General features: G+C 38.0%; 25 non-coding genes across 25 annotated transcripts; all 25 read left to right on the top strand.

The window, feature by feature from the left end:
- The first annotated feature begins 47 nt into the window (after positions 1 to 47).
- TRNAT-AGU (transfer RNA threonine (anticodon AGU)) lies at positions 48 to 121 on the top strand. The gene has a single exon. It is a non-coding gene; the product is annotated as a tRNA-Thr (tRNA).
- Positions 122 to 762: 641 nt separating this feature from the next.
- On the top strand, positions 763 to 836 carry TRNAT-AGU (transfer RNA threonine (anticodon AGU)). Its single transcript has one exon. It is a non-coding gene; the product is annotated as a tRNA-Thr (tRNA).
- A 498-nt stretch (positions 837 to 1,334) lies between these two features.
- On the top strand, positions 1,335 to 1,408 carry TRNAT-AGU (transfer RNA threonine (anticodon AGU)). Its single transcript has one exon. It is a non-coding gene; the product is annotated as a tRNA-Thr (tRNA).
- Positions 1,409 to 1,763: 355 nt separating this feature from the next.
- On the top strand, positions 1,764 to 1,837 carry TRNAT-AGU (transfer RNA threonine (anticodon AGU)). The gene has a single exon. It is a non-coding gene; the product is annotated as a tRNA-Thr (tRNA).
- Positions 1,838 to 2,049: 212 nt separating this feature from the next.
- TRNAT-AGU (transfer RNA threonine (anticodon AGU)) lies at positions 2,050 to 2,123 on the top strand. Its single transcript has one exon. It is a non-coding gene; the product is annotated as a tRNA-Thr (tRNA).
- A 212-nt stretch (positions 2,124 to 2,335) lies between these two features.
- Positions 2,336 to 2,409, top strand: TRNAT-AGU (transfer RNA threonine (anticodon AGU)). The gene has a single exon. It is a non-coding gene; the product is annotated as a tRNA-Thr (tRNA).
- Positions 2,410 to 4,684: 2,275 nt separating this feature from the next.
- On the top strand, positions 4,685 to 4,758 carry TRNAT-AGU (transfer RNA threonine (anticodon AGU)). The gene has a single exon. It is a non-coding gene; the product is annotated as a tRNA-Thr (tRNA).
- Positions 4,759 to 5,256: 498 nt separating this feature from the next.
- On the top strand, positions 5,257 to 5,330 carry TRNAT-AGU (transfer RNA threonine (anticodon AGU)). The gene has a single exon. It is a non-coding gene; the product is annotated as a tRNA-Thr (tRNA).
- Positions 5,331 to 5,399: 69 nt separating this feature from the next.
- TRNAT-AGU (transfer RNA threonine (anticodon AGU)) lies at positions 5,400 to 5,473 on the top strand. Its single transcript has one exon. It is a non-coding gene; the product is annotated as a tRNA-Thr (tRNA).
- Positions 5,474 to 5,828: 355 nt separating this feature from the next.
- Positions 5,829 to 5,902, top strand: TRNAT-AGU (transfer RNA threonine (anticodon AGU)). The gene has a single exon. It is a non-coding gene; the product is annotated as a tRNA-Thr (tRNA).
- A 216-nt stretch (positions 5,903 to 6,118) lies between these two features.
- Positions 6,119 to 6,192, top strand: TRNAT-AGU (transfer RNA threonine (anticodon AGU)). Its single transcript has one exon. It is a non-coding gene; the product is annotated as a tRNA-Thr (tRNA).
- Positions 6,193 to 6,261: 69 nt separating this feature from the next.
- Positions 6,262 to 6,335, top strand: TRNAT-AGU (transfer RNA threonine (anticodon AGU)). Its single transcript has one exon. It is a non-coding gene; the product is annotated as a tRNA-Thr (tRNA).
- A 212-nt stretch (positions 6,336 to 6,547) lies between these two features.
- TRNAT-AGU (transfer RNA threonine (anticodon AGU)) lies at positions 6,548 to 6,621 on the top strand. The gene has a single exon. It is a non-coding gene; the product is annotated as a tRNA-Thr (tRNA).
- A 69-nt stretch (positions 6,622 to 6,690) lies between these two features.
- TRNAT-AGU (transfer RNA threonine (anticodon AGU)) lies at positions 6,691 to 6,764 on the top strand. Its single transcript has one exon. It is a non-coding gene; the product is annotated as a tRNA-Thr (tRNA).
- Positions 6,765 to 6,976: 212 nt separating this feature from the next.
- TRNAT-AGU (transfer RNA threonine (anticodon AGU)) lies at positions 6,977 to 7,049 on the top strand. The gene has a single exon. It is a non-coding gene; the product is annotated as a tRNA-Thr (tRNA).
- A 69-nt stretch (positions 7,050 to 7,118) lies between these two features.
- Positions 7,119 to 7,192, top strand: TRNAT-AGU (transfer RNA threonine (anticodon AGU)). Its single transcript has one exon. It is a non-coding gene; the product is annotated as a tRNA-Thr (tRNA).
- Positions 7,193 to 7,261: 69 nt separating this feature from the next.
- Positions 7,262 to 7,335, top strand: TRNAT-AGU (transfer RNA threonine (anticodon AGU)). The gene has a single exon. It is a non-coding gene; the product is annotated as a tRNA-Thr (tRNA).
- Positions 7,336 to 7,690: 355 nt separating this feature from the next.
- On the top strand, positions 7,691 to 7,764 carry TRNAT-AGU (transfer RNA threonine (anticodon AGU)). The gene has a single exon. It is a non-coding gene; the product is annotated as a tRNA-Thr (tRNA).
- Positions 7,765 to 7,980: 216 nt separating this feature from the next.
- On the top strand, positions 7,981 to 8,054 carry TRNAT-AGU (transfer RNA threonine (anticodon AGU)). Its single transcript has one exon. It is a non-coding gene; the product is annotated as a tRNA-Thr (tRNA).
- Positions 8,055 to 8,123: 69 nt separating this feature from the next.
- On the top strand, positions 8,124 to 8,197 carry TRNAT-AGU (transfer RNA threonine (anticodon AGU)). Its single transcript has one exon. It is a non-coding gene; the product is annotated as a tRNA-Thr (tRNA).
- A 212-nt stretch (positions 8,198 to 8,409) lies between these two features.
- On the top strand, positions 8,410 to 8,483 carry TRNAT-AGU (transfer RNA threonine (anticodon AGU)). The gene has a single exon. It is a non-coding gene; the product is annotated as a tRNA-Thr (tRNA).
- Positions 8,484 to 8,552: 69 nt separating this feature from the next.
- Positions 8,553 to 8,626, top strand: TRNAT-AGU (transfer RNA threonine (anticodon AGU)). Its single transcript has one exon. It is a non-coding gene; the product is annotated as a tRNA-Thr (tRNA).
- Positions 8,627 to 8,838: 212 nt separating this feature from the next.
- On the top strand, positions 8,839 to 8,912 carry TRNAT-AGU (transfer RNA threonine (anticodon AGU)). Its single transcript has one exon. It is a non-coding gene; the product is annotated as a tRNA-Thr (tRNA).
- A 69-nt stretch (positions 8,913 to 8,981) lies between these two features.
- On the top strand, positions 8,982 to 9,054 carry TRNAT-AGU (transfer RNA threonine (anticodon AGU)). Its single transcript has one exon. It is a non-coding gene; the product is annotated as a tRNA-Thr (tRNA).
- Positions 9,055 to 9,123: 69 nt separating this feature from the next.
- On the top strand, positions 9,124 to 9,197 carry TRNAT-AGU (transfer RNA threonine (anticodon AGU)). Its single transcript has one exon. It is a non-coding gene; the product is annotated as a tRNA-Thr (tRNA).
- Positions 9,198 to 21,890: the final 12,693 nt, after the last annotated feature.

Genomic DNA, 21,890 nt, shown 5'->3' with positions numbered 1-21,890 from the left:
CTTCACTTTGCATTTTACAAAACCAATCATTCAACCAGTTTACCCGTGGCGCCGTGGCCTAGTTGGTTAAAGCGCCTGTCTAGTAAACAGGAGATCCTGAGTTCGAATCTCGGCGGTGCCTTCGGGATGATGTTTTCTATAATCTACGCATGGCATTTTGCAAAACCTATCATTTAACCTCTTAACCCGTGGCGCCGTGGCTTAGTTGGTTAAAGAGCCTGTCTAGTAAACAGGAGATCCTGATTTCGAATCTGGGCGGTGCTTTCGGGTTAATGTTTTCTATAATCTACGCATGGAATTTTACAAATTCTGTCATTCAACCACTTTACCCGTGGCGACGTGGCTAAGTTGGTTAAAGCGCGTGTCTAGTAAACAGGAGATCCTGAGTTCGAATCTCGGCGGTGTCTTCGGGATGATGTTTTCTATAATCTACGCATGGCATTTTGCAAAACCTATCATTCAACCTCTTAACCCGTGTCGCCGTGGCTTAGTTGGTTAAAGCGCCTGTCTAGTAAACAGGAGATCCTGAGTTCGAATCTCGGCGGTACCTTCGGGTTAATGTTTTCTATAATCTACGCCTGGCATTTTACAAATTCTGTGATTCAACCACTTTACCCGTGGCGACGTGGCTAAGTTGGTTAAGGCGCATGTCTAGTAACCAGGAGATCCTGAGTTCGAATCTCGGCGGTGCCTTCGGGATAATGTTTTCTATAATCTACGCATAGCATTTTGCAAAACCTATCATTCAACCCCTTTACCGGTGCCGCCGTGGCTTAGTTGGTTAAAGCGCCTGTCTAGTAAACAGAAGATCCTGAGTTCGAATCTCGGCGGTGCCTTCGGCTTAATGTTTTCTATAATCTTCTCTTGGCATTTTACAAAACCAATCATTCAACCTTTTTACCCGTGGCGCCGTGGCTTAGTTGGTTAAAGCGCCTGTCTAGTAAACAGGAGATCCTAAGTTCGAATCTCGGCGGTACCTTCGGGCAAACTTATTCTATAATCTACGCATTCCATTTTGCAAAACCTATCATTCAACCTCTTCTCCCGTGGCGGCGTGGCTTAGTTGGTTAAAGAGCCTGTCTAGTAAACAGGAGATCCTGAGTTCAAATCTCGGCGGTGCCTTCGGGTTAATGTTTTCTATAATCTTAACTTGGCATTTTACAAAACCAATCATTCAACCAGTTTACCCATGGCGCTGTGGCTTAGTTGGTTAAAGCGCCTGTCTAGTTACCAGGAGATCCTGAGTTCGAATCTCGACGGTGCCTTCGGTTTAATGTTTTCAATAATCTTCTCTTGGCATTTCACAAAACCAATCATTCAACCAGTTTACCAGTGGCGCCGTGGCTTAGTTGGTTAAAGCGCCTGTCTAGTAAACAGGAGATCCTGAGTACGAATCTCGGCGGTGCCTTCGGCTCAATGTTTTCTATAATTTTAACTTGGGATTTTACAAAACATATCATTCAACCATTAAAGTAGTGGCGTCGTGGCTTAATTGGTTTAAGCGAATGTTTAGTGATAAGGAGATCCTGCGTTCGAATCTCGGCGGTGCCTTCGAGTTAATTCTTTCTATAATCTTCACTTGTCATTTTGCATAAACTATCATTCAACCAATTCGACCATGGAGCCGTGTTTTAGTTGGTTAAAGCGCCTGTCTAGTAAACAGGAGATCCTGAGTTCAAATCTCGGCGGTGCCTTCGGGTTAATGTTTTCTGTAATCTTCACTTGGCATTTTACAAAACCAATCATTCAACCAGTTTACCCGTGGCGCCGTGGCTTAGTTGGTTAAAGCGCCTGTCTAGTAAACAGGAGATCCTGAGTTCAAATCTCGGCGGTGCCTTCGGGTTAATGTTTTCTATAATCTTAACTTGGCATTTTACAAAACCAATCATTTAACCAGTTTACCCATGGCGCTGTGGCTTAGTTGGTTAAAGCGCCTGTCTAGTTACCAGGAGATCCTGAGTTCGAATCTCGACGGTGCCTTCGGGTTAATGTTTTCAATAATCTTCTCTTGGCATTTCACAAAACCAATCATTCAACCAGTTTACCCGTGGCGCCGTGGCTTAGTTGGTTAAAGCGCCTGTCTAGTAAACAGGAGATCCTGAGTTCAAATCTCGGCGGTGCCTTCGGGTTAATGTTTTCTATAATCTTAACTTGGCATTTTACAAAACCAATCATTCAACCAGTTTACCCATGGCGCTGTGGCTTAGTTGGTTAAAGCGCCTGTCTAGTTACCAGGAGATCCTGAGTTCGAATCTCGACGGTGCCTTCGGGTTAATGTTTTCAATAATCTTCTCTTGGCATTTCACAAAACCAATCATTCAACCAATTTAGCCGTGGCGCCGTGGCTTAGTTGGTTAAAGCGCCTGTCTAGTAAACAGGAGATCCTGAGTTCAAATCTGGGCGGTGCCTTCGGATTAATACTTGCTATCATCTACGCGTTGACTTTTGCAAAATCTGTCTTTCAACCGCAAGGATCGGGGTGCCTTGGCTTAGTTGGTTAAAGCGCCTGTCTAGTAAACAGGAGATCCTGAGTTCGAATCTCGGCGGTGCCTTCGGCTCAATGTTTTCTATAATTTTCACTTGGGATTTTACAAAACATATCATTCAACCATTTAAGTAGTGGCGTCGTGGCTTAATTGGTTTAAGCGAATGTTTAGTGATAAGGAGATCCTGAGTTCGAATCTCGGCGGTGCCTTCGAGTTAATTCTTTCTATAATCTTCACTTGTCATTTTGCATAAACTATCATTCAACCAATTCGACCGTAAAGCCGTGTTTTAGTTGGTTAAAGCGCCTGTCTAGTAAACAGGAGATCCTGAGTTTGAATCTGGGCAGTGCCTTCGGGTTAATGCTTTCTATAATCTACGCGTTGAATTTTGCAAAATCTGTCATCCAACGGTAAGAATCGTGGCGCCGTGGCTTAGTTGGTTAAAGCGCCTGTCTATGGGAGAGTGCAGGTCGTTCGATTTTGCACTCCGTGTTTTCGTCGCGCTAAGCCTAAGCGGGGTTTTTTGCCAATTAATTTTTCTTTCGGTTATTATTCGTGCATTTAATTCAATAGTTGTTAATTTATTAATTTGGTAATCCCTCCTGGGTGTTTCTACCCAGGATGGACGCATTCAAGAGATCGGTTTTTATTGATTTTAAACGAAATCTACCAAGTTTTGAAGTTGTGTCTACGGCGGTGATTGCGAACTTTGGTCTCGATTGTGCTTCTGCTTTAGTTGTCTGTGATGAGGGTGGTTACATTCTCACCTTGAAGACTTTGGCCGATGTCGAGGGCGTTATAGATTCGGGCTTGGATATTGTTGGTGAGATATATGAAATTTCAAGCGTTTCTGCGACGACTGTGACTGTCGCCTTTTCGGACTTACCTGAGTTTGTGACTGATGAAGCCGTTTTATCCAAATTAACGTCGCTTGGCTGTGAAATCAAGGATCCGCTTGTTTGGCATAAAAAGGCATCATTATATTGCGGACTTTGTACCGTTCGTGTTACCTTACCTGAGAGTCTGTCATCATTACCATATCGCTTACGAGTTGCCGATGCTGTTGGTCGGGAGAAGTTTTACGCTGTCCGACATGATTCTCAGTTGAAAATATGTAATAAGTGTTATTCTCCTGACCATATTTATCGCCATTGTCCTGATTTCAAGTGCTTTAAGTGCCAGAAGCAGGGACATGTTGTTCGGGAGTGTCCTCTATGGCCCCGGATGGCATCCCGCGATTTAGAAGCGGCGTCTGGCGGTGGTGATGACGGTGAAGCGATGGTCGTCGATCCTGCCTCAGTCGCTATTCCTCAAGGTTCTCCGGTCCGGGCCGGTAGCGGTGAATCTTCCGTCGTCGATGCCGGTGTCAAGCCTGATCCGCGTCGGAGTGCTAAGCATTCGATGTCGTCAAGTGATGGCGATGTCGGTAAGAAGCCGTCTTCTTCTTCTGGCTCTGCTACGAAAGTTCAAAGGGTACCCGTTGCAATGCGTCTGTACCCTTTCGAGGGTCATCGCCGGCCTGAGTGGTGGCCTAAGGAGGTTGCTTGGCCGCCATCTTCGGAGAACGAATATTTTGCTCGGGTGTGTCGGTATCAGGGTCAGCCTGTTACCAGTCCTCTGTATAAGGACTTTGTGATCCCGGATGATTACGGTTTCAAAGTATAAGTGACCAATTAATGGTGATGGATTTTCTTAATGTTTTGCGGCCTTTTCTGTGTTCTGTCGGTTCTAAGCCTTTGCTTCTCATTTTCAATAAGGAGTGTTTTTTCGTTAATTTATTTCTTCTTAATCGTCTTTAATGCTGTTTAATATCTACTTATGCCTATTTTTGTTCATGAATTCTTTCCACAACATGTACTGCCTGATAGTGTTTGATACGTTGCTTTAATTTTTTTTATTTCTCACTATTGTTTAATCAATATTATCTAATCGTTTTTCTTTCTTTATCGACGTTCATTTTCGCGACCGATTTATCAAATGTTACTTCGTATTTTTTTCTTGTTCTATTATCTTGTTGCATTTCGCTTTTTGTACCATACACGCGTCGTGTATTTTTTTAATGATATAATTAAAAAAAAAGCGCCTGTCTAGTAAACAGGAGATCCTGAGTTCGAATCTCGGCGGTGCCTTCGGAAAAACTTTTTCTATAATCTACGCATTCCATTTTGCAAAACCGATCATTCAACCTCTTTACCCGTGGCGCCGTGGCTTAGTTGTTTAAAGCGCCTGTCTAGTAAACAGGAGATCCTGAGTTCGAATCTCGGCGGTGCCTTCGGAAAAACTTTTTCTATAATCTACGCATTCCATTTTGCAAAACCTATCATTCAACCACTTTACCCGTGGCGCCGTGGCTTAAATGATTAAAGCGCCTGTCTAGTAAACAGGAAATCCTGAGTTCGAATCTCGGCGGTGCCTTCGGGTTAATGTTTTCAATAATCTTCTCTTGGCATTTTACAAAACCAATCATTCAACCACTTTAACCATTGTGCCGTGCCTTAGTTGGTTAAAGCGCCTGTCTAGTAAACAGGAGATCCGGAGTTCGAATCTCGGCGGTGCCTTCGGGTTAATGTTTTCTATAATCTACGCATGGCATTTTACAAATTCTGTCATTCAACCACTTTACCCGTGGCGTCGTGGCTAAGTTGGTTAAAGCGCATGTCTAGTAAACAGGAGATCCTGCGTCAGGAAATCGGCGGTGCCTTTGGGTTAATGTTTTCTATAATCTTCACTTGGCATTTTACAAAACCAATCATTCAACCAGTTTACCCGTGGCGCCGTGGCTTAGTTGGTTAAAGCGCCTGTCTAGTAAACAGGAGATCCTGAGTTCAAATCTCGGCGGTGCCTTCGGGTTAATGTTTTCTATAATCTTCACTTGGCATTTTACAAAACCAATCATTCAACCAGTTTACCCGTGGCGCCGTGGCTTAGTTGGTTAAAGCGCCTGTCTAGTAAACAGGAGATCCTGAGTTCGAATCTCGGCGGTGCCTTCGGAAAAACTTTTTCTATAATCTACGCATTCCATTTTGCAAAACCTATCATTCAACCACTTTACCCGTGGCGCCGTGGCTTAAATGATTAAAGCGCCTGTCTAGTAAACAGGAAATCCTGAGTTCGAATCTCGGCGGTGCCTTCGGGTTAATGTTTTCAATAATCTTCTCTTGGCATTTTACAAAACCAATCATTCAACCTCTTTACCCGTGGCGACGTGGCTAAGTGGGTTAAAGCGCACGTCTAGTAAACAGGAGATCCTGAGTTCGAAGCTCGGCGGTGCCTTCGGGTTAATGTTTTCTATAATCTTCTCTTGGCATTTCACAAAACCAATCATTCAACCAGTTTACCCGTGGCGCCGTGGCTTAGTTGGTTAAAGCGCCTGTCTAGTAAACAGGAGATCCTGAGTTCAAATCTCGGCGGTGCCTTCGGGTTAATGTTTTCTATAATCTACGCATGGCATTTTACAAATTCTGTCATTCAACCACTTTACCTGTGGCGACGTGGCTAAGTGGGTTAAAGCGCACGTCTAGTAAACAGGAGATCCTGAGTTCGGAAATCGTTGGTTGGTGCCTTCGAGTTAATGTTTTTTATAATCTTCTCTTGGCATTTTACAAAACCAATCATTCAACCAGTTTACCCGTGGCGCCGTGGCTAAGTTGGTTAAAGCGCCTGTCTAGTAAACAGGAGATCCTGAGTTCGAATCTCGGCGGTGCCTTCGGGTTAATGTTTTCTATAATCTTCACTTGGCATTTTACAAAACCAATCATTCAACCAATTTTTCCGTGGCGCCGTGGCTAAGTTGGTTAAAGCGCATGTCTAGTAAACAGGAGACCCTGAGTTCGAATCTCGGCGGTGCCTTCGGGATGATGTTTTCTATAATCTACGCATGGCATTTTGCAAAACCAATCCTTCAACCCCTTTACCCGTGGCGCCGTGGCTTAGTTGGTTAAAGCGCACGTCTAGTAAACAGGAGATCCTGAGTTCAGAAATCGGCGGTGCCTTCGGGTTAATGTTTTCTATAATCTTCACTTGGCATTTTACAAAACCAATCATTCAACCGGTTTACCCGTGGCGCCGTGGCTTAGTTGGTTAAAGCGCCTGTCTAGTAAACAGGTGATCCTGAGTTCAAATCTCGGCGGTGCCTTCGGGTTAATGTTTTCTATAATCTTCACTTGGCATTTTACAAAACCAATCATTCAACCAATCTATCCGTGGCGCCGTGGCTAAGTTGGTTAAAGCGCATGTCTAGTAAACAGGAGACCCTGAGTTCGAATCTCGGCGGTGCCTTCGGGATGATGTTTTCTATAATCTACGCATGGCATTTTGCAAAACCAATCCTTCAACCCCTTTACCCGTGGCGCCGTGGCTTAGTTGGTTAAAGCGCACGTCTAGTAAACAGGAGATCCTGAGTTCGGAAATCGGCGGTGCCTTCGGGTTAATGTTTTCTATAATCTTCACTTGGCATTTTACAAAACCAATCATTCAACCAGTTTACCCGTGGCGCCGTGGCTTAATGGTTAAAGCGCCTGTTAAGTAAACAGGAGATCCTGAGTTCGAATCTCGGCGGTGCCTTCGGGTTAATGTTATCAATAATCTTCTCTTGGCATTTCACAAAACCAATCATTCAACCAGTTTACCCGTGGCGCCGTGGCTTAGTTGGTTAAAGCGCCTGTCTAGTAAACAGGAGATCCTGAGTTCAAATCTCGGCGGTGCCTTCGGGTTAATGTTTTCTATAATCTTCACTTGGCATTTTACAAAACCAATCATTCAACCAGTTTACCCGTGGCGCCGTGGCTTAGTTGGTTAAAGCGCCTGTCTAGTAAACAGGAGATCCTGAGTTCGAATCTCGGCGGTGCCTTCGGAAAAACTTTTTCTATAATCTACGCATTCCATTTTGCAAAACCTATCATTCAACCACTTTACCCGTGGCGCCGTGGCTTAAATGATTAAAGCGCCTGTCTAGTAAACAGGAAATCCTGAGTTCGAATCTCGGCGGTGCCTTCGGGTTAATGTTTTCAATAATCTTCTCTTGGCATTTTACAAAACCAATCATTCAACCTCTTTACCCGTGGCGACGTGGCTAAGTGGGTTAAAGCGCACGTCTAGTAAACAGGAGATCCTGAGTTCGAAGCTCGGCGGTGCCTTCGGGTTAATGTTTTCTATAATCTTCTCTTGGCATTTCACAAAACCAATCATTCAACCAGTTTACCCGTGGCGCCGTGGCTTAGTTGGTTAAAGCGCCTGTCTAGTAAACAGGAGATCCTGAGTTCAAATCTCGGCGGTGCCTTCGGGTTAATGTTTTCTATAATCTACGCATGGCATTTTACAAATTCTGTCATTCAACCACTTTACCTGTGGCGACGTGGCTAAGTGGGTTAAAGCGCACGTCTAGTAAACAGGAGATCCTGAGTTCGGAAATCGTTGGTTGGTGCCTTCGAGTTAATGTTTTTTATAATCTTCTCTTGGCATTTTACAAAACCAATCATTCAACCAGTTTACCCGTGGCGCCGTGGCTAAGTTGGTTAAAGCGCCTGTCTAGTAAACAGGAGATCCTGAGTTCGAATCTCGGCGGTGCCTTCGGGTTAATGTTTTCTATAATCTTCACTTGGCATTTTACAAAACCAATCATTCAACCAATTTTTCCGTGGCGCCGTGGCTAAGTTGGTTAAAGCGCATGTCTAGTAAACAGGAGACCCTGAGTTCGAATCTCGGCGGTGCCTTCGGGATGATGTTTTCTATAATCTACGCATGGCATTTTGCAAAACCAATCCTTCAACCCCTTTACCCGTGGCGCCGTGGCTTAGTTGGTTAAAGCGCACGTCTAGTAAACAGGAGATCCTGAGTTCAGAAATCGGCGGTGCCTTCGGGTTAATGTTTTCTATAATCTTCACTTGGCATTTTACAAAACCAATCATTCAACCGGTTTACCCGTGGCGCCGTGGCTTAGTTGGTTAAAGCGCCTGTCTAGTAAACAGGTGATCCTGAGTTCAAATCTCGGCGGTGCCTTCGGGTTAATGTTTTCTATAATCTTCACTTGGCATTTTACAAAACCAATCATTCAACCAATCTATCCGTGGCGCCGTGGCTAAGTTGGTTAAAGCGCATGTCTAGTAAACAGGAGACCCTGAGTTCGAATCTCGGCGGTGCCTTCGGGATGATGTTTTCTATAATCTACGCATGGCATTTTGCAAAACCAATCCTTCAACCCCTTTACCCGTGGCGCCGTGGCTTAGTTGGTTAAAGCGCACGTCTAGTAAACAGGAGATCCTGAGTTCGGAAATCGGCGGTGCCTTCGGGTTAATGTTTTCTATAATCTTCACTTGGCATTTTACAAAACCAATCATTCAACCAGTTTACCCGTGGCGCCGTGGCTTAGTTGGTTAAAGCGCCTGTCTAGTAAACAGGTGATCCTGAGTTCAAATCTCGGCGGTGCCTTCGGGTTAATGTTTTCTATAATCTTCACTTGGCATTTTACAAAACCAATCATTCAACCAGTTTACCCGTGGCGCCGTGGCTTAATGGTTAAAGCGCCTGTTAAGTAAACAGGAGATCCTGAGTTCGAATCTCGGCGGTGCCTTCGGGTTAATGTTATCAATAATCTTCTCTTGGCATTTCACAAAACCAATCATTCAACCAGTTTGTCCGTGGCGCCGTGGCTTAGTTGGTTAAAGCGCCTGTCTAGTAAACAGGAGATCGTGAGTTCGAATCTCGGCGGTGCCTTCGGGTTAATGTTTTCTATAATCTACGCATGGCATTTTACAAATTGTGTCATTCAACCACTTTACCCGTGGCGACGTGGCTAAGTGGGTTAAAGCGCACGTCTAGTAAACAGGAGATCCTGAGTTCGGAAATCGGCGGTGCCTTCGGGTTTATGTTTTTTATAATCTTCTCTTGGCATTTTACAAAACCAATCATTCAACCACTTTACCCGTGGCGACGTGGCTAAGTTGGTTAAAGCGCCTGTCTAGTAAACAGAAGATCCTCGAGGTTCGGGGAGGGGCCCCGCTAACCATAAAAAAAAAGAAAAAGGGGGTCTCATAGAGATTTTTTCGGGGGGGCCTCTGAGTTCTCAGTTACGCCACTGACTCGAGGAGCTAAATTCAATTGTTATTTTCATTAAGATTTAGGAAAATAGATGTACTTGGTTCTATCGAACATGGTGGCCAATTAAAAAAAAGACGTGTGAGATATTTAAATCGCCTAAATCTCCGCCGCTATGAGTCGCATTGTTATGTTTGTACGAGAATTGCATTCGCTATATACGTTGTCTAATTTTTCTCTGACATCGAATTTTTCTCAAAAATTATAAAAGATAGAGGTTTGAAAATTTCAGGGTATACGTATAACGTAGGAAACATTCTAATTTCTTATTTTAATTTCAGAAAATTCGAATAAAATTTTTATGTTTAAAAAAAAACGAAAACCTTCAATGAGAAAGTTGTAGAGGACACTAGAAAACGTACAAATTAGGTTAATTCGGTCGAAAAAGACTGATTTGTTATAAAGATATGAGGCCATGAAAAATTACAAGTCTGTCTTAGGAGGCAATAGCTTTTTCGGGCACTGTAAGAAAACAAATTTCAAGCATAACACAAATGTACCTAAGATTTATCATTTTATTCAATCAAAACCAAAAAAGCACAAAAAATAACAGGTGGGATTAACTTGTTTTAGACCTACTAGATTCTAGCACGGTTTACACAATTTGGTTAACTTTCAGATAATTTAGTATCATTCTCCCTAGTTACTGGAGTTGAATTATTAGTTCAACTGTTTTACGGCGAGTGAATCGGAACGCAACAAGAGTAAGTCAGTTATTTAGTAATCGCTTTCTGAACATAACACCAAGTCGTAACACCGTTTTCGAATACCGATAAGTTAGCAATGCCCACCCACAACCAGAAAATCCAAATAGAAAATACCCACCCTACCCGTCAATACAAATACCCCACCCCAACTCGTGGCTACCCATGGTTACATTCGAGGTCATACGAGCAAACGGTTTTGACCGATTTCAGTTTGAATGTTATCCGGGAAACGAATTTCAGAGCCCTGTTTTCTTTTTAGTCAAAAAAAGCATAAAGTAAAGGCACGTTTAGGGTAAATCCTTCAGATTGCTCCAAAAACGTAAAACCTTCATACAGTCAAATCTAAACCTAAGGGGTGGACTTTCTTGTAGATTAATTCAAATTGTACACATCGATTTCTACAAATTATTAAAAGATAACTCATTAATAATATAGATAATGAAATTTTCTTCATATCAAAAATTACACTGATAATTTTGCTGTGCAATACATCCGATTAAGATTGTTGATAAATAATTAGAATTTTTACGCATATAAGATGTTTATATTTTTTAAATTAATAAACCAAATCCATTAATCAATAAAAGCCTATGTTGTTAAATAACTTGTTATTTTAACGAATAACGAAAAAAACTTGTTTATTTTACCCTTCGGTACAACTTTCAGGGGAAAATTGTGAAAGTCGCGTTTTTAAGCATTTTGTATAGTTAGTTATCCGGTTGCTTTAAAAAAGATTCAACTTTTTGTTTTGTTGATGTTTTAAGCATAATACGCGTTCCACGTTTTCAACCCAGCCACTTTACGTTTAACCCTTTAGCTACTTGAAAAAAAATCCCTATATTAACCTGTCTGATGCTCGCGAGACCGAACTGGGTAAGCAAATACGAAGCGGGCTATGTAGATTAGGCGCAATAGACCGCTATAAACTTTGGGGCACCAGTCGCCCTGAATTAGGGACCAAACTGCCTTTAAATAGGGTGCCAAACTACTTGAAGGCTTGAAATATCTATATTTGTCCATTTTCCGGGAAGTGTGTGAGAGAGTGGTAGAGGATAAATGGACGTGCTTTGTTTTATTTCGTTTAACTAGGAACTGAAGAACGTTCATTATTTTTAAGTAATTCTCAATAGAAGGCGTTTTTAGTCACACTTTAGATTTCCAATTAGATGCACATTTCACCTAATAAATTCTAGTTGGATTTACACTCTCCCAATTTTGGATTAAATTACTTGGCGACTGAGACGTTAAATAAACATCAATGTTTAAAAGTCGCCTAAAATCCAAAACCACGTAACGTTTTGGCGAGTATTTTGAGAAATATTGATTAAAACTTTAAAAAAAGCAGGGTTCAATGAAGGCACGTGAGTCGTATGAAGCATACAGGTTCTTTTTCGTTTTCGAATGTAACATGAAAGCGCGTCTTACCATAGTCAGTACGGTTCAGGGCCGTCGCAAGACACTTGACAGAAGGCACTTGCTTGTAGGGCCAAATGAAGAGTAGCGGCCAAATTATGATTTTTAATTTCCTATTACTGATATTAATTTCCAATACTTAACTTCCTGATTGCTACAGGGGCTCAATGAGAGGTTAATTACATCTTCCGTATTATACAACCGTTTTCAACCATAATACCAAACACATTTTTAAATTTATAATTGAGCGCCAAAATATTTATCTGTTGCATCAAAACGTCTCGCGAAGACCCTAACGTTATTTACTTGAGTTTTAGACCGAACTTCAAGGCAGTGGCGTAGGGGCGTTTGAAAAGTTAGAATTGGCAAGGTCAACTAAAAGTTTGAGAATCTGGGGGGGGGGGGGGGTGCAGCCTTCTTTGATCAAATTGAATGTTTCTATAGCATTTTCTAATTTTGTCATATAGTTAAGATGGTAGACTTTAACGAATATCAAGTATAATTTGATACCAAAGCACCAGGGATTTTTAGGGGCGCTTGTAGAGATTTTTCCCCTGGTTGAAATTCTGATTAATCCAGCAATGGGTAGAACACACTAGAGTAGCATAGGTTTAAAACTACTCCTCGTTTGAGCACATCGTGAGTGGAATTCCAACGAGGCATGATGTCTAATATAAGTAAATGGTCATCAAGTCCAAAGAATTTGTTTTACTGTTGGTGTTTCACCTTCTTGAAAAGATATATGCGAATTTCAATAATGCCATGTGCAGCTGTTATCTGAAAAAATCGCAAGATACAGTAAAGATTACTAATTATTAGTAATTAATGCCGATTGAAGAACATTACCCACTTATATTATAAATAATGTGAATAAGTATAAAACCTTGCGTCGAATTGCCAATTAAGCTTTCAAAATGAATCAAGGTCACGATCATATGAAACCGAACCAGAATCGAGACCACTCGAAAATTGCCCAAAGTGGACCCGTGAGCCGATGCAAAAATTACAAACGTTTTACCCTAGCTACTGCTTTCCCTATAGGAAAATCGTCTTATTACCGAATGCATCCTGCTTCGTCGATTACATACTCTTCTTCATTTTGGTGGTTCGGAAGCGGATTTGATTTTACTGTGTCTAGGATTAATTATACGGCCAAGTTCAGTACACGCGCAAAGGAACGGATTCGAAGTTGGTTGGTGTAGCGGTATCCAAGAAGGGTGCTCTTTCCCGCAAATTCTCTGGAGAAGGTCTCATTGTTTGAAGCATTATCCAAAGTAATGGCAAATACCGGGAAGAATTGCATTTTTACGAGTTTCAAAGCATGTTAAAGTAATTGATTCACCTTATTTAAATTTATCTCCTTGATCAGATCCCAGAACACTTCGCATATATACAACCCGGTATGCCATCCATGGAAGTGTACAAATCCAAGCATTATGGATTTGATGACCTTATCTCTTCAAATACAGTTAGCGGTAACTCCCATAAATGGCTCGCGGTTCGTTGATATCCAAAGGTCCAACGTAGATACAACTTGTCGTCCAATGGCCTTTGAAATAAAATAGTGCAATGTACTGCATTTTGAGATTAAACACTAGACCAGGTTTATAGTTATTACAATTACTTCACAAATTGTTTTAATACTCGGCAGTTCTTCATCATATGCTTTTAATACGCATCTCTTAACTGTTTTGGCACAAACCATGACACTATTTGACACTACAGAGTTCTTTAAATCAATGGCGTTTACGAACTCTCTGTAACTTGAGACTTCCACTTCGTCAAATGGTATATCTTTTAAAAACAATCCATCGCGCTAGTTTCGTTTTGGAATTTTCTATAGGCGTGCAATATACTTATAATTATAATTTATTTACAACTCTATTTTGAAAGTTAAATTACATTTAATCATACCACGGTGTGCCAAAAACTTTAAAAAGGCTAGTTTCGATTCGGCACAAAGGAATGAAGATAATTGACGTTTTATTCTCTTCGATTTCCTCAGGGTGTTTTTTCTTCAAATGATATTTTAAGTTGCCGGTAGCTATTGTGGAGTTTTGCCCTTCCGTATAAGATACGCTAAATATAAAAGTGTCATTTTGGAAAACGCCCTTTTAGCTTAAGAGAAGAGCGCTAGAAAGACAAGCTGCCACAAATATTTTATTCACACAATCCCCGATTTGCAATAAGTATATCATACATGTTAAAGTATAAATAAATATAAATATATTTTGTATATTAAAGTAAAATTTGGACCAAAGTATAATCACACGGTACAATTGTAAGAAAACAATACGTTATAACATTTTCTCAATCACCCTGTACATTAAATATGCACAATATTTAAATCACTCTGTACATTAAAACTTAAGAGCAATATCGCAATCAATCAGCCTGCGATTAAACAATTTCCACCCTTTCTCAATAACTTAATTTATAAAGCACATTTGGATATAAATCCAGATAGATAGGAACATTGCCGATCGATTGATGACTAATTTACTCTCATATCCCTATCGGTTGAAGCGATTAATAGAATAACAAATATGGGCACCGCACCCTTTCTAGAAATTTAATTGGGTTTGTAATGCGCTATTTTTTGACGCATCATTTACCATTTTAACCTTAACGGCTGAGGAGCTGCGTACAACTGAACTGCGGCATTGTCTACACTGTACATGAAATTAATACACACGAATCTCTTAAGATTGTTTGTATTAAGGGCACCTGCGACAGGTATACTCTTAATTGGAAATTGGAATGTACAACCACTGATGGCGCCAGGGTTTAAGCCTACTTTTTCGTTTACTTCGGGGCCCCGAAAGAGCTCCTCAAGTTAATTTGTGGGGCCCCAAACAAGGCCTTGTACATTAATTGAAAATATAAAAGTCTAAAAAAGAACTAACGTTTGAGATACAATTTTAAAATTACTGGCACTTTTCACAATATTTGCATTTCGCGACCCTTTTTGTTTCACGCACTCATATTTCAATATTAGTAGATAATTGTTCATAAATAAATTTTATTTCGAAATTAATTATCTTCTTATATGTAAGATATCATTATTAAATAGCTGATATTACAGAAAGTCCGACCCCTAATTCCGAAATTTCAAATATTAGCAGAAAGCATTGTCTGAACATTCATTTCTTATATACTTGTAGGAAATTGATAAAAATCATTTGTCCAACTGATATATAATCAATATTCAAAATACCAACGCAAAAGAAAATGCGATCGCCAATCACTGGACTGTTATGGTTATACTTTGCCGGGATTCTTCGTGCTCAGGAAACGGAGTGCGATTTCACCACGTTAAAACAGCTTCAAATTGTAAGTTTTTCCCTTTGTTAATATTTGACGAATACTTTTAGCTTGCTTCCAAGCAGTCAATATAGTCCGGACAACTTATGGCAGGCACGTTACACCAATTGGTTACGATTGTTAACATAAGCAGATACGTCATTATATTTTTATTGGTGGGCTCGATTTTCAGTTTAACTTACGTCAACTGCGCAATTTTAAATAAACTAAAGAAAATTTCCAATTGAAGTAGCTGACATATTACGGAACTCTGAATTTAACTACTTTAGGAAGCATACTTTTCTGATGGAATACAATTAGAAATGAACCGTGTATGGGCCCTGCTTTCCGCACAGGTGCGGAAACTAGAGAGATGAAGCAAATGACCTAGAAGTTTGAACGACCGCGTCGGGATTACCTAGACGTTCGCAAAAATTCATGATTTAAAATCTGTTAAGCGTGCATTAAGTTTTAGGTAAATAAAACGTGTACTTGGAAGATGCCGCCATCCATCGTCCGAAATTGAAAGTATTTATAATGAAAATTTTCAACTACTAAATAACTTTTGGAATATACTATAACGATAATGTTAAATCTAAAATGAGTACTGTTTTAAACTAATAATTATTATGAATTTAAATTACATTATACAGGGTGTCTCAATTTGCTCGATCAGGCCATTTTTCTCGAAATGTATTTATGCTAGGGTTCTGAAATTTTCAGGGTTTATTTGTTAGGTATGGAAGGCTTTCTTTGGTTACTAAATTTCAGAAAAATCGAACGATTTTGTGCCGTTTTGGAAAATTTATTTTTTTCACCGGTAGGTGTCACGCAAAATGTTTCAATAGAAAAGTTGTAGGGCATAGTCGAAAGTGTAAAAATAATTTTGGTTCGGTTGAAAAAGACTTATTTTTCACTGAGTTTGGAGGTCGGGAAAAAAACAAGTTGTACTAGCAGGCAATAGCCTTTAACGAATTGTAGGTAACATGCATTTCAGTTATAAGATTTCGAAAAATAAACAAATAATAATTAGCCCAAGTGACAAATGTTTTTTAATGACTTCTACAAAATGTTTTCAAAAATGCCACCTTCTGATGCAATGCACAAATATGCACGATGTTGCATGTTGCGAAATGCTCCCCGAACCATTTCTGGAGTCACCCGGCGACATGCTTCGATGATTCTTTGTCGTAAATCTTCAACGCTCGTCACAGGTGTTTGGTATACATAGTCCTTTACGAATCCCCAAAGAAAAAAGTCGAGTGGTGTTAGATCAGGGGATCTTGCAGGCCAACGAACAGGACCAGTTCTTCCGATCCATCTTCCAGGAAACTCGTCGTTTAGATATGCAACCACGTCACGATATTGGTGAGGTGGCGCCCCATCTTGCTGGAACCAGATGCGTCTGTACTCGGCCAGAGGAATGTTGTCCAACACGTTGGATATTTCATTTTGAAGGAACTCCAAGTAGTTTTGACCGTTCAGACGATTTGGCAGGAAGAACGGGCCAATAATTCTGTCACCTAACAGACCAGCCTACACATTTAAGCGAAACTAGTAGAGAGGGACTAAATATGAACGCTTTTTTCCAAGATGGCCGCCAAGATGGCCACCAAAACAACCCCCCCATCCCCCCAAAATATTTTTCAAAAACAAAAATTTTTGTCCTTGGAAAAATCGAAAAACATATTTTTGTTTTCAATCTCAAATTTCACCTTGAAGATGATCTTTGACCTCGACGCCTGACACCTGTCCACAACCACTAAGCTTCGGTCTATCACCCCAACAAGTTTGGTCACGATCGGACAAGGTCGAACCGAGATATCGGCGGTAATATGTGACCCCACCAAATACTTATGTTAATTTACTTTTGGTATCGTTTTTTTTCGTTTTTTCGTTTTTTCGCCGTTTAAAATGCTAATTAGTTATTTGCGAGATGGGGAAACGAATTCGCGACCTTCGCTTTATACCCTTGGCGGTTTTGGCCCCACCCAAAATACTTTAAATAATTAAACTAATATAAATAAGTTTTTCATTTTTCGCAAATATTTTATTATTTTAAAACAATGCTATTTTAAGTAATCAAAAAAACACAATTAGTTATTATAATAATTAATAACTATGATATTTCAATATATTTTTTAAACACTTAACAACATATGAAACACTACCAATAAAACTAAAAGCTAACAAAATTAAATAATAAAGAATTAAAGAAGGTTGTATAAATAATTTGAAGGCTGAAAAATATAAAAACACAAATGTTAAAAATATTTTAAGTGTATAATTAAAAATAATTATAATTACATCAATTCGTAGAAGATATTTTTCCTCTTCGGTACAAAACAAGATGTCGGGTTGGAAATTCAGGCTAGAATTTATAAATATAAATAAATTAACCTATTAAAAACGAATATATCTAAAAAATATTTACCACAAGAATTCTTTTTGTTGCTCTAACATCGCACGAATAAAAACACTGGTTTTGGTCTTAATCGCTTCGGAAGTATACAGTTCGAGAATGTCTGAATTAAAACAGATCGAATGTTGTACAGTGCCAACATGTTGAATTTGATCTAACATATGAAGTTCAGACTTTAAATTCTTGTGATTCCATCGCGAAATTTGACGAGTATTACAAAGAATAAACATTCTTACTACTCGAAGAGAAAAAATTTTAAAGATCGCGGCAAAGAAAGTACAGGCTTTAGATGTAATTCACCAGACATCTTGAGTCTAGATTTCTCCTGGTAAAATCCTTTACATTGAGATTTTATAGTTTAAGCCCGACTTTTATTTAAAAATTTAAAAATATTGTCTTTGGGAATAATTATTAATTTTTAATACAACGAAGGTTAACTAATTATCACTATCCTTCTTAAACATGTTTTTATAAATTAATAAAAACAATTATATTCAATTTTTAAAAAAACAACCTAGTACAAAATGTACTTATACATTTTTCAGTTAATATACTAATCAATTACAAAAACAAACATAAAACATTAAAGTTTAACATATATTAGTATAAAAAAGTACATAGAATACATGAAAAAGAACCGAAAAAAAACCAGAAAGAATAATAAATAATCAATGGGTCGTTTGTTATGTGCGATAGGTTGTATATATGCTCAAGTGTATATAGCGAAAGAGATGAAGAAACAAAAAAGATAGCGCAAGAGATGAAGAAACAAAAAAGATAATAATAATAATAATAGAAAAACATTAAATCTAGTACAAAGCGTACTAATAAAATTGCTTGAAAATGCGTTGGATAAAAAGACGAAAGCAAAATTTAATATAGAGAAAAAAAGAACTTTACACCAATCCCAACATTAAATTAATAAAGCTAGTTAAAAAAGAAAAAGTAGATTATGAAATATTAAAAACAACCTCCACCGCCTGAATTTAATTAATAAAGCTAGTTGATTTGGAAAACATATTTAGACGCTTAAACTTTCTAAAATAAAAACATTTAAAATAAAAAATATAAAACATTTTAAAAATTAAAACCTTTTACCAAAATAAACAAATTAAAAAATAAAAACACAAAAAAGTCTTTAAATAAAAATACCTTGAGTCGCAGTTGGAAAAGTTGCCGACGATCGTTTAAATTCGAATTTGGTCGAGATAATTTGCAACTAAATAAAAATATTTATTTTAATTATTGTAATTATTTTTTTAAAATTAGTATTCCTTACTCTAAAGTTGTAACTATTTTAACTTCTTGTCGATCCAAATCATTAATAAAAAATAGAACGATCATGCCTAATTCTAAACGGATGTTATATCTCGTTAGGCGAAAGTCAGTTGTAATAGATAAATGTTTTTTTCGAAAAAAGGAAACTTGTTGTAATTGAAAGAGTATCAAAAGATCACGTTGAAGGCTCCTACGATTTTTATGTTGATGGAACCATGGGATCTTATTTAAATTTTTATATAGGCGCATATGTTTTCCAATTAGGCGTAAAATTTCGTAAGAAAACCAGCCTTCAAGAGAGGATTGAGTGTGGAACAATAAGCCGTCAAACTCAAAAGCCTCGTGGGGACAGACAAAATTAACAGAATGAACGTCAAATAGACAAGAATTGTTATTGATTCTTCTAGAAAAAACCGAAGCGAAAACAGCTGGCGATAATTTAAAAGAATTTTTTATAAAGGGACAGGCAAAAACAATTTTTTTAAAGGGCTCTATTAATGCTTTACACTCAAGAAAGACAGTTCTCATACAGTAATTTTCAACTCTAATTGAAATATCGTTAATTTTAAAAAGGTTATAATTCCTAACTTTACGTAAAGCTAAATATTTTAGTGAAAAAGGGTTAATAGCGAGAGGATGAGTAATCTTACCAGAAACAGTCAAAACTTCGCGAGAGCCCATGGTTTATAAAAGGAATACGTTGAAAATCACGCTTTTATAAGAAAGATTTCAGAATATTTAATTTTTACATCCTGATTTTAACCTGTTTTAAAATCAAGTCAAAAGACAATTTTTTATCAAATACACCCTGCAGAAATATAATTTTATCCATTCGTTTAAATTTTATACCTCGCAGAAATATATTTCTTCCCATAGAATTTTAAAACATCTAACCCTGTAATTACCAAAATTCTTACATCCATAATCGATTTTTAAAGCAAAATAATATTAAAACTCTTAGGGCGTTGTCTTTTTTGTCACGAAAATTAAATATAAAGTCCTTCAAAAAAATAATTAATAATTTTATATTTTTATACATGTCTACATATTTAAATTGTTATTCACAAACAATTTTAAATACCGTTGAAATACTGATAAATTATAACTAGGTTCTATCCTTGTAGTATTAATCACTTTAATATTCAAGGTTTTATATTTTGAAAAAAATTAATGAAAAATACATTTGGTATAAAAGGGCAAAATTTTCTATTGAATCATAACAGGCTAAAATGGCTTCCACAAGTAATAGTCAAATCTCCGAGAGTCAGGTAGTTTCAGTTTTCGATAGTCCTGAACAGGAGATGTTAATAGAGTCGGACGAATCGGATGGGGACTATATTCAAGAGGTTCGTCGTATGTCAAACATCGAACAAGTTGGAATCGAACAATCAGTGAAAGTCAAGAAAGGGGGAGTGTCTTACGAAACTAAAACTCCGAGAAAAAAAGCGAGCGACAAGGGATTATATCTAGATATCCAGATATATTCATATAAAAACATCAAACATCTTCCCCAAGATGAACTCTGGAAGGGTGATTATAAGAGGGTGAAATTCTTAGCTAACACCCTATCCATGGATGTTATTCGAATAATAAACTCAACAAACAGGCTGAAAAAATTAATTGAGCAGACGGAAGGAAAAATTGTTGTTCCACCCACGAAGGCAAGTTAAACTCATTAATTAATTATTCGTAATAGTAATTAGAATAATATTTTAGACCTGGAAACGAAATTAGAACATGGAAGACTCGAGTGATTACGATTCGGACTCTCAATTAGACTTTTCATCGTTAAACAGTTTTAATTATAAAAAGTTTTATAAAATTAAAAAATTAAGCCCTAGAAATTCAAAAAAGTGGAAATGTAAACAACTGGACATTGACCTAGAACTAATATACTTAAACGAAATCCCCATACATTTATTTTTTACAGTATTTGAAAAGATTCTGTCCAAAATTATCAAATACGTAAGACAAGAAGCACCCGGTTTCGATTTCCTCAGATTTGCAATTCAATCGGAAAATTTAGAACACCCAATTAACATTAAATTTATTAAAATTGATCAGTTAACTGTTTCTCGAATATTTAACCATATAGCTCGCGTTGCTCAATCAAAAAAAGATTTCTTACTAGATGGAGAAATTAAATTTAGTATAATTCTTTTGAAATCCCCACAGAAAATGGGAAAAAAATTTTTAGCTTTAAAAAACAGAGATATTATCGATCTTGATGCTTTTTTGAAAACTAAAACCAATTTTTTCTATATCAACAATATCGATAATTTATGCGTAGCAAGAGCCCTTACAGTAGGAATAAAGCTTTGTGAAATTGCCGAGTACAAAAAGAAAAAACTTTCGTTAACAACCGTTCTTAAAGAATATAGAGCCTTAACATACTTTCGTAGTAGATTGCAAACTAAAGCCGCTAAGAAATTACACGATGATGTAGGAATTGCTCGAGGCGCTGTAGAAATTGGCGATATAGCTAAATTTCAATCATATTTAGCCCCAAAGTATCAGATAATAATATTTAACGCCACGGAAAATTTTCAAATTTATTTCAAGGGTTTTCCCCCTGCCGAACACAAAATTCTACTTGTAAAAATTGGCACGCACGTTCATTTAGCTAAAAATCTACATTCCATTTGGGGCGGTGTAGCTTCATGTTTAGATTGCGAAAAATTTTTTTATTCTACCGCTCGTAGAAACAAACACCACTGTTTTGACACTAGAAATATTAAATGTAAAAGGTGTTTAGGTCGAGAATTTCACGAAATTTTAGAAATTCCTTTAATTCGATGTAAACTTTGCAATAGATATTTAAAACAAGGGGAATGTTATAGTTTTCACCTAAAAAATGAAACTTGCAAGCTTTTCCACAGATGCGAAAAATGCTGTGTTCAATTTGAAACTTCAAAAACTCACAAATGTGAAACAGCTTGCGAATCTTGTAAAATCGATCATCCTCCAAACCAGCATTATGTTAAACAATCGACATTTAAAAAGAATCCAAGATCCTATGTATATTTCGATATTGAAACCATAATTGAGAATAATGTGCATAAACCCATTCTCTTAGTGGCCCAAAGTGAAATTTTAAATCAGCCTGTGGAAACTACGGTTTTTGAAGGACAATATTGTGTTAATAACTTTCTCAATTTTTTGTTTCAACATGAAACTATTTTACTTACG

This window comes from Leiobunum rupestre, chromosome 7, assembly GCF_980474605.1.
Source record: "Leiobunum rupestre chromosome 7, qqLeiRupe1.1.hap1, whole genome shotgun sequence".
NCBI lineage: Eukaryota > Metazoa > Arthropoda > Arachnida > Opiliones > Sclerosomatidae > Leiobunum > Leiobunum rupestre.
Note: the sequence above shows the minus strand (reverse complement) of the source record. Positions and strands in the feature narration are given on the sequence as shown.